The following is a 10,876-nucleotide window of genomic DNA, read 5'->3' as shown; positions in this document are numbered from 1 at the left end:
CATAGATGGTTTTGATGTTTACTAGGTGAACGGTGTTTCTCATATCTGTCTGAAGGCCTCCGCCAAAATGAACCTATCCTAATGGACGGAGATACTAATCTGACTAATATCAACACACTGGCATATACAAGGGAACCAATGATTGATAATCCTAACTCTAGGTCAACACAACTGGCATATAGAAGGGTTCTAGTGGTCGACTTTATTGAATTTATTCCAGTTAGTCTGATGGTCTGGTCTCAATTTCTCTTCTTTGTTTTTTTTTCAACTCTTTTTTTTTTATATCTCAATCACTCTAATTCACCCTAGCATTGGTAACAACTTTAATCGTGAGCCCCACCTAATCACTTAGAGAAACATAATTTAAAACAAAACAAAATAAAAACATAAGTGAAAAGGACTCAACGAGATATGGTGAAACTATCATGTTATTTCTAACACCTGAGCTCTGTGCTTTTATGAATAGACTCTTTAGATGTTGCCATCTAGTCAGATTGGTTCCTCAACTCCTACAACCAAAATGCTTCCATCCACTTAGATTGGTTAGTGCCATCCTTAATAGCATAAATTTCTAGGCTCTGGAGTTTAATTGTGCAACTAAAAAGTTTCTCCTATACCCCCAAACTTAAATCTAACATTGTCCTCAATGTTCTAAAGATCAAATTAAAAGCATGAAAAGGAGAAATTGTTACCATTTGAAGCAAAAGAGATAAGGAAAGATATTACCGTGTTGTATGAGAATGGGTTACCTCCCAAGAAGTGCTAAGTTTAATGTCTTCAGCCAGACTAAGAAGGATTAGTCACCTTATAAAATCATAAAGTAATAGCCGAAATATCTGTGGGTGATCAAAACCAAATAGAGCTATCACAAGTAAAAGGAATCTGCAACATGCCAAGAAAATGAACAAATAAAGCACACCCTTGTCTAGTTTCCTGTTTAAGACAACTACATATAGTTGTGGTTCCGGTTCAGGATCTATAACTGGGTCCAAATAAATATTTTTATGGGTTGCATTTCCTCATAGTTAGATCTAAATGTTCAGGTTCTAGAGTCTGGAAAAACTCAAATAAAAACTTAGAAGCACATAATAATAACAGATATTGAGGATCCTCTAAGTCAATCAGATTTGACTTACACAGCGGACCACATGAGAGTGGTGATCTTCCTTAAAAAGTATGTCGACCCTAATCTCCTAAAGTAATTAGGTTTAGTCTCAAAACTTAATATTCGACACATTTGAAAATCAAACATTCCCACATTTGGAAGAAAATATTTGGTGGGAAAACAAAGTCAATCTGGGTATCATAGCCTGGGTAAACCACATCAACCAGAGGATGGGTTTCTAATAACTGAAATTTCTTGTAGACATCACTAGGTTCAGGAAAACGTGTATGAAGATAATCTTCTAAAATGGTTGAGGCACATATGTCAAGTCCCAAGTGAGGATCTTTCTAAGAGTTAAATCACATGGAGAATGATAATCACCCCCAAACCTAGAGTTTTCAGTGTCTCTAGAAAGACTAGTCACAACTTCCCTAATTTCAAGGTCATCTAATTCATGAAAATGGTCAATTGATTCTTCTAAGTCGGGTACATCCTCACTCATCTCGACGAGTTCATTTTCTTTTTCTAAGTCTATTTTTCTAAATCGCTAGACTCAAAATATACTCGTTCCTCTAAACCATTATTAGCTTCGTAATCAAAAGGAAATACTACATCATCTAAAACGGGGGTATCTCTAGTCAAATCCTCGTCCTTTTGAATAGGTGAATAATTATTAAAATTATTTGGATTTGAACTAGAAATATATTATTATTAAGCTCAGTTGGAGTAGCAAATTCCTGATCACTATGCCTATTTATTTCAAATTCTTCATCAACACTATCCTCATCATAATCATTATAACATGAAAATGGTTGAACCTCATCTAAACAAGTAGTGTAACCAATTTTATCTCGTCATCCTGTTTATGCAAATAACTATCCTCATTTTCAAGGGTATTATTGGAGACACTATTTGAAAATTAAGATTATTTCGAGCAATTCTTTCGTTCGTCTCAGCTATCATCTTGAGGGATTCCTCTAAAAAAATTTCTTTCGTCATAAACTAAGTTATTATCTCAGTTATCCTACGTGTCGACTCTTCTAACTTCCTGAGAGACTCTTCTAAAGGAGAAATATAAGAATTTTGCTCATATGACCGGTACGTATGTGGATAGTAATTGGGCTCACATGGTATGGACCATAATCTTCAAAAGGCTGATGTTCCCAACCACTATTCACACTATGGTCAAAGTAGTAACGTCCATTTTGAAACTCAGTCGGATATTCGTTGTATTGGCTATTGTAATACCAGATCGACATTCTATTGCAGGGGTGTGAGTTGTCACACAAAATAAAACCCACTGACAGGTGATAAACACGAAAGTGCGACGCATTTTCACCCATAAATACATTAGCTGGGACTCATTTTATCACTAATAAACTTGTTTTAAGTCTTTTCAAGGAAATAAGCTCTTTTGGAAAAATAGATCGAAAAAAGTGTTAAAAGCTGCCAGAGGAACTGATAAAGGCACCCACCATTTCAGATACGGTCACCCAACTTGTTAAAGACACCCAACAAATGAACAAATGGATAGAGGCACCCTCTTCTTCTTCATTTGAAACAGATTCACATAATTTATGGGAGATCTCAAAGATTTAAGGCAAAGATATCTTGTTGCCTATTATACAAGAAGTTTTCATATCTTGAAGTTAAAAGAGATAAAATATTGATGAGTTTGTTTCTATTGAAAAGGAGAAAGAAAATCTGTGTTTTTATTTATAAATAAAAAAATGATAATATCCCAAGGATTTTATTCTAGCAAATAGAGGAAGATGTGTGATAATGGAGAAACAAATTATTCCTGAGATATCTTTCATCAAAGAGAAGATCTGGTGGAGTTATGGAAGAATATTTTGAAAAGATGTTTGAGTAATGGGTTGTTGTGTATAAATAGGGTGCTAATAGGACCAAACAAAGAAAGGAGGGGGAGTTTTGGTAGAGCAAAATTGTTGCGTTTAATTTTTCTTCATTTTCACCATTGTAAACACCATTTTAGCTATTAATAATTTTTTTTTGAGTGTGCTTTCATCATGAGAAGCTAGACCCCAACACTTGGTCGACGGAGGAAGCCGGACTTCATGCATGGGTGAATTTGTTTTATTTATATTTGACTTTTGCACTTAATTAAAATAGAATTATGATTTGAAAAAAGTAGTTATTATTTTATTAGATGGGTCATGTTTGCTTAGATGTTTGATGACCCATGCTTACGATTTATAACTAATGCTTGGAAAATCTACCTTGGCAAGAATAAGAGTCGATGTTGTTTTATTTGTCAAGCGATAATTATTTGAGAATGAATAACTGAACCTATTCATATGAGTTTGGCCGAATCCTAGACCCAGTAACTCTCTATTTTATTCCTTTAAAATTAATATTAACAAGTCTTAAAGTTCGAATCCTATTTACTAAATAAAACAACGACAATCAAAAACATTATCAACAGGGGATTCGTGGGTGGATAGAGTCTTACCTCCCGTACCATACGGGCGATGAACCGTTGAAGTCGACTCAGGTCACCGACTCCTATGTCAGTGTACGAACCCGAGGGGCCGAGACAGTATCGTAACTGTCGTCCTTCCCTGCAAACAATTTATATTTAATTTTTAACCATTCCTTAGGGTTTCAAAATATATAATGTCCAGTCCAAAATAAAGTCAAAAATAAAATTTCCAAAAGGAAAAGAAAATTACAAAAATAAATCCTATTTACAATTTCTAAATAAAAAAAAACAACTATATACAAAATCTTCTTCTTCACTCCTTTCAGAATCCTCTTTTTCTCCTTCTGTGCGAGGCTTTCCTTTTATAGTACTTTTCTTTCCTTGTAGCTTCGCTCTAAATCTGAAAAGAATCGAAAAATACCAAACGCGTAAAAAAGAACAAAAAATAATAAAAAAAAATAAGCCTAAAACAAATCTAAATACAAATCCGCGTCGGCGGCGCCAAAATTGATGTAGTTTTTTAAGTGGTAAATAAAGTTCGTTCAACTCGGACTTGTAGACTCAATTTCAGACTTAATAATAGAAAACAATAAAAATAAAGAAAATATATACACAAGGTTTGTCACAATGTCGAGAGATTACTGAGCTCAGGATTCCACCAAACCTCATACCATGTGGTTCAAAAATCAATTCTTAGACAATATAGCTCTTGTTTATTGACTCTAATTCTTTGCCAGGGTAATTTTAAAAAGATTAACTGTAAATCACTAGCATGATGCATCAAAAGCACTTAGACCAAGCATACATCATCATACGACTTCACAACTAATTAAGAAAAATCATAAAACGATTAAATTATGCAAAAAGTCATAAAAAGAATTAATATAATTACCACACGTATGAAATATGGCTTCCCGTCGTCATCCCAGTGTTGGGGTTTTAGCTCCTCATATCAATCCTTCTCAAAATATGGTTTGTTGCTCAAAAGATGATTTAAAAGTGAAAAGTAATAACACAGACTGTTTGCAAGTGTACTGGTGTTCAAAACAGTTTGTAACAATGGAACTTTACAGAAAACTGTCGCTTTGGGTCACTGATTTAAGACTGCCCTGAAATAAGAACGCCCTGAACAGCTTAATGTTCTCAGCTGTTAAACATGACACTTTTTCTACGACTGTCTAGCGAGGGTCATGTTCTTCAGCTGTTCTTCTTCTTCAACAGCAGCACAGCAGAAAAGAGTTGGTAAAGCTCTGATTTTTTTTCTTCTCTGGCTCTCCTTAGTTCCCAAACTCTCGACACCTCTCTATATGACCCAAGACATCTATTTATATCAAAAATACTGATTAAAATCTCTCCCAAATCTTCCAAATCTCTTTCCTTTCTCTTACCGCCAAGTTGCCGACAATTTCTTGTTTAGGATTTCTACGCGTTTCTGCGCTTTCCTTTTTATTCTAAACTCTTCGTTAGAAAGATACAAATCTTTTGGGAAGGTTACAGCGTTTTTAATCACTCTACAATTCCTAAAACAGGTCCACGCACGTGACTTCCATATTTTCTGTTGTGAGAAAAATCGCGTTTGAGCCATCTAATCGATTTCAAACACCCATATAAGATTCCTAGACCATAAGGAGTCTATCCTATGAAAATCAGAGGTTTAATCGACCTCAAACTCCTCCAAATCACGATTGCCAAAACTGCTCTTAACTACACTTTTTTCCCGCCAAAACCTGATTTTTGAATGTTGAGATGGTCGCCCTTATCCAGAGTAGGGTGCGATTAGCAGATGCCTTGAAATGGGATGCCCCTTAGTAATTAGGTTACCCCTTATCCAAAGTGAGGTTCCGAATAGCAAATGTCCTCCCATGAACGCAAAAAACACTTTTCGAGCCAATTTCGCCGCAAAATCTTATTTTTCCAAAAACACCTACAAAGACATAAAACAAAATAAATACAAAATCGAGCACTAACAATATATACAATTGAGATTATATCATACACAAAAATGTGTCTATCAAATACCCCAAACCTATTATTTGCTAATCCTCGAGCAAAAATAAAATCCTAACTCACTGTCGCAGGCATCGTCGATTGCATTTAGCGTATGCAATAAGCCTTTAAACCCCTAGTGTCCTAGTGGAGGAGTGTTGTCTCCGGAGGGCTTACCAGAGTATACCCACAAAACCTTTTTACTCCAACCCTAGCTATCTACACGAACCTTGGAAGGCATAAAAGAATCTCTGGTTGGCATACTTATTTACCTACAGGAGGAAGTACCCTGATGTGCAAATTCCAATTGTTGTACACGAGTTTGCACTCAAGCATACTAAAATTCATATGAAGTGACAGAGTGCTCTCTACTCAGATAGTCGCACCATGGGACATCAATTCCGGACAAACGCGACATGAAACTCAAAGAATGCACACAAGATCAATAGATGAAAACAAAAAACATAAGGTTTTTGATTTTACTAGGTAACGTCGTTTTCTCATCTGTCGCAACTGCAAGGGCCTCCGCCCAAATCACTGACCTAGATGGACACAATACTAATCGACTACTATCACAACTGGCATAGACAAGGGAACCAATGATTGATAATCCTAACTCTAGGTCAACACAACTGGCATATACAAGGGTTCCAGGTCGACTTATTGAATTTATTCCAGTTAGTCTGATGGTCTGGTCTCAATTTCTCTTCTTTTTGTTTTTTCAACTCTTTTTTTTTTTATATCTCAATCACTCTAATTCACCCTAGCATTGGTAACAACTTAATCGTGAGCCCCACCTAATCACTTAGAGAACATAGTTTTAAAACAAAACAAATAAAAACATAAGTGAAAAGGACTCAACGAGATATGGTGAAACTATCATGTTATTTCTAACACCTGAGCTCTGTGCTTTTATGAATAACTCTTTAGATTTGCCATCTAGTCAGATTGGTTCCTCAACTCCTACAACCAAAATGCTTCCATCCACTTAGATGGTTAGTGCCATCCTTAATAGGCATAAATTTCTAGGCTCTGGAGTTTAATTGTGCAACTAAAAAGTTTCTCCTATACCCCCAAACTTAAATCTAACATTGTCCTCAATGTTCTAAAGATCAAATTAAAGCATGAAAAAAGAAAATGTTACCATTTGAAGCAAAAAGAATAAGGAAAGATATTATCGTGTTGCATGAGAATGGTTACCTCCCAAGAAGTGCTAAGTTTAATGTCTTCAGCCAGACTAAGAAAGGAGGATTAGTCACCTTATAAAATCATAAAGTAATAGCCGAAATATCTGTGGGTGATCAAAACCAAATAGAGCTATCACAAGTAAAAGGAATCTGCAACATGCCAAGAAAATGAACAAATAAAGCACACCCTTGTCTAGTTTCCTGTTTAAGACAACTACATATAGTTGTGGTTCCGGTTCAGGATCTATAACTGGGTCCAAATAAATATTTTTATGGGTTGCATTTCCTCATAGTTAGATCTAAATGTTCAGGTTCTAGAGTCTGGAAAAACTCAAATAAAAACTTAGAAGCACATAATAATAACAGGATGATTGAGGATCCTCTAAATCAATCAGATTTGACTTACACAGCGGACCACATGAGAGTGGTGATCTTCCTTAAAAAAGTATGTCGACCCTAATCTCCTAAAGTAATTAGGTTTAGTCTCAAACTTAATATTCGACACATTTGAAAATCAAACATTCCCACATTTGGAAGAAAAATATTTGGTGGGAAAACAAAGTCAATCTGGGTATCATAGCCTGGGTAAACCACATCAACCAGAGGATGGGTTTCTAATAACTGAAATTTCTTGTAGACATCACTAGGTTCAGGAAAACGTGTATGAAGATAATCTCTAAAATGGTTGAGGCACATATGTCAAGTCCCAAGTGAGTTATCTTTCTAAGAGTTAAATCACATGGAGAATGATAATCACCCCCAAACCTAGAGTTTTCAGTGTCTCTAGAAAGACTAGTCACAACTTCCCTAATTTCAAGGTCATCTAATTCATGAAAATGGTCAATTGATTCTTCTAAGTCGGGTACATCCTCACTCATCTCGACGAGTTCATTTTCTTTTTCTAAGTCTATTTTTCTAAAATCGCTAGACTCAAAATATACTCGTTCCTCTAAACCATTATTAGCTTCGTAATCAAAGGAAATACTACATCATCTAAACGGGGGTATCTCTAGTCAAATCCTCGTCCTTTGAATAGGTGAATAATTATTAAAATTATTTGGATTTGAACTAGAAATAATATTATTATTAAGCTCAGTTGGAGTAGCAAATTCCTGATCACTATGCCTATTTATTTCAAATTCTTCATCAACACTATCCTCATCATAATCATTATAATAACATGAAAATGGTTGAACCTCATCTAAACAAGTAGTGTAACCAATTTTTAGCCTCGTCATCCTGTTTATGCAAATAACTATCCTCATTTTCAAGGGTATTATTGGAGACACTATATTGAAAATTAAGATTATTTCGAGCAATTCTTTCGTCGTCTCAGCTATCATCTTGAGGGATTCCTCTAAAAAAATTCTTTCGTCATAAACTAAGTTATTAATCTCAGTTTATCCTACGTGTCGACTCTTCTAACTTCCTGAGAGACTCTTCTAAAGGAGAAAATATAAGAATTTTGCTCATATGACCGGTACGTATGTGGATAGTAATTGGGCTCACAATGGTATGGACCATAATCTTCAAAAGGCTGATGTTCCCAACCACTATTCACACTATGGTCAAAGTAGTAACGTCCATTTTGAAACTCAGTCGGATATTCGTTGTATTGGCTATTGTAATACCAGATCGACATTCTATTGCAGGGGTGTGAGTTGTCACAACAAAATAAAACCACTGACAGGTGATAAACACGAAAGTGCGACGCATTTTCACCCATAAATACATTAGCTGGGACTCATTTTCACTAATAAACTTGTTTTAAGTCTTTCAAGGAAATAAGCTCTTTTGGAAAAATAGATCGAAAAAATGTTAAAGCTGCCAGAGGAACTGATAAAGGCACCCACCATTTCAGATACGGTCACCCAACTTGTTAAAGACACCCAACAAATGAACAAATGGATAGAGGCACCCTCTTCTCTTCATTTGAAACAGATTCACATAATTTATGGGATATCAAAGATTTAAGGCAAAGATATCTTGTTGCCTATTATACAAGAAGTTTTCATATCTTGAAGTTAAAAGAGATAAAATATTGATGAGTTTGTTTCTATTGAAAAGGAGAAAGAAAATCTGTGTTTTTATTTATAAATAAAAAAATGAGAATATCCCAAGGATTTTATTCTAGCAAATAGAGGAAGATGTGTGATAATGGAGAAACAAATTATTCCTGAGATATCTTTCATCAAAGAGAAGATCTGGTGGAGTTATGGAAGAATATTTGAAAATGTTTGAGTAATGGGTTGTTGTGTATAAATAGGGTGCTAATAGGACCAAACAAAGAAAGGAGGGGGAGTTTGGTAGAGCAAAATTGTTGCGTTTAATTTTCTTCATTTTCACCATTGTAAACACCATTTAGCTATTAATAATTTTTTTTGAGTGTGCTTTCATCATGAGAAGCTAGACCCCAACACTTGGTCGACGGAGGAAGCCGGACTTCATGCATGGGTGAATTTGTTTTATTTTATATTTGACTTTTGCACTTAATTAAAATAGAATATGATTTGAAAAAGTAGTTATTATTTTTATTAGAGGGTCATGTTTGCTTAGATGTTTGATGACCCATGCTTACGATTTATAACTAATGCTTGGAAAATCTACCTTGGCAAGAATAAGAGTCGATGTTGTTTTATTTGTCAAGCGATAATTATTTGAGAATGACTGAACCTATTCATATGAGTTGGCCGAATCCTAGACCCAGTAACTCTCTATTTTATTCCTTTAAAATTAATATTAACAAGTCTTAAAGTTCGAATCCTATTTACTAAATAAAACAACGACAATCAAAAACATTATCAACAGGGATTCGTGGGTGATAGAGTCTGACCTCCCGTACCATACGGGCGATGAACCGTTGAAGTCGACTCAGGTCACCGACTCCTATGTCAGTGTACGAACCCGAGGGGCGAGACAGTATCGTAACTGTCGTCCTTCCTGCAAACAATTTATATTTAATTTTTAACCATTCCTTAGGGTTTCAAAATAATAATAATGTCCAGTCCAAAAATAAAGTCAAAAATAAAAATTCCAAAAAGGAAAAGAAAATTACAAAAATAAAATCCGATTTACAATTTCTAAATAAAAAAACAACTATATACAAAATCTTCTTCTTCACTCCTTTCAGAATCCTATTTTCTTTCCTTCTGTGGCGAGGCTTTCCTTTTATAGTACTTTCTTTCCTTGTAGCTTCGCTCTAAATCTGAAAGAATCTAAAAATACCAAAACGCGTAAAAAAAGAACAAAAAAATAATAAAAAAAAATAAGCCTAAAACAAATCTAAATACAAATCCGCGTCGGCGACGCCAAAAATTGATGTGTTTTTTAAGTGGTAAATAAAGTTCGTTCAACTCGGACTTGTGTAGACTCAATTTCAGACTTAATAATAGAAAACAATAAAAATAAAGAAAATATACACAAGGTTTGTCACAATGTCGAGAGATTACGAGACTCAGGATTCCACCAAACCTCATACATGTGGTTCAAAAATCAAACTTAGACAATTATAGCTCTTGTTATTGACTCTAATTCTTTGCCAGGTAAATTTTAAAAAGATTAACTGTAAATCACTAGCATGATGCATCAAAAGCACTTAGACCAAGCACATCATCATACGACTTCACAACTAATTAAGAAAAGTCATAAAACGATTAAATTAATGCAAAAAGTCATAAAAATAATTAAATATAATTACCACACGTATGAAATATGGCTTCCTCGTCATCCCAGTGTTGGGGTTTAGCTCCTCATATCAATCATGATCTCAAAATATGCGTTTGTTGCTCAAAAGATGATTAAAAGAGTGAAAAGTAATAACACAGACTGTTTGCAACAGTGTACTGGTGTTGCAAAACAGTTGTTACAATGGAACTGTTACAGAAAAACTGTCGCTTTGTCTGATTTAAGACTGCCCTGAAATAAGACTGCCCTGAACAGCTTAATGTTCTTCAGCTGTTAAACAGTGACACTTTTCTACGACTGTCTAGCGAGGGTCAATGTTCTTCAGCTGTTCTTCTTCTTCAACAGCAGCAACAGCAGAAAAAGAGTTTGGTAAAGCTCTGATTTTTCTTCTCTGGCTCTCCTTAGGTTCCCAAACTCTCGACACCTCTTCTATATGACCCAAGACATCTATTTATATCAAAAATACCGATT

The sequence above is a fragment of the Papaver somniferum genome, chromosome 3, assembly GCF_003573695.1.
Source record: "Papaver somniferum cultivar HN1 chromosome 3, ASM357369v1, whole genome shotgun sequence".
Taxonomy (NCBI): domain Eukaryota; kingdom Viridiplantae; phylum Streptophyta; class Magnoliopsida; order Ranunculales; family Papaveraceae; genus Papaver; species Papaver somniferum.
The sequence above is the reverse complement of the archived record's forward strand: the minus strand, read 5'-3'. Positions refer to the sequence as shown.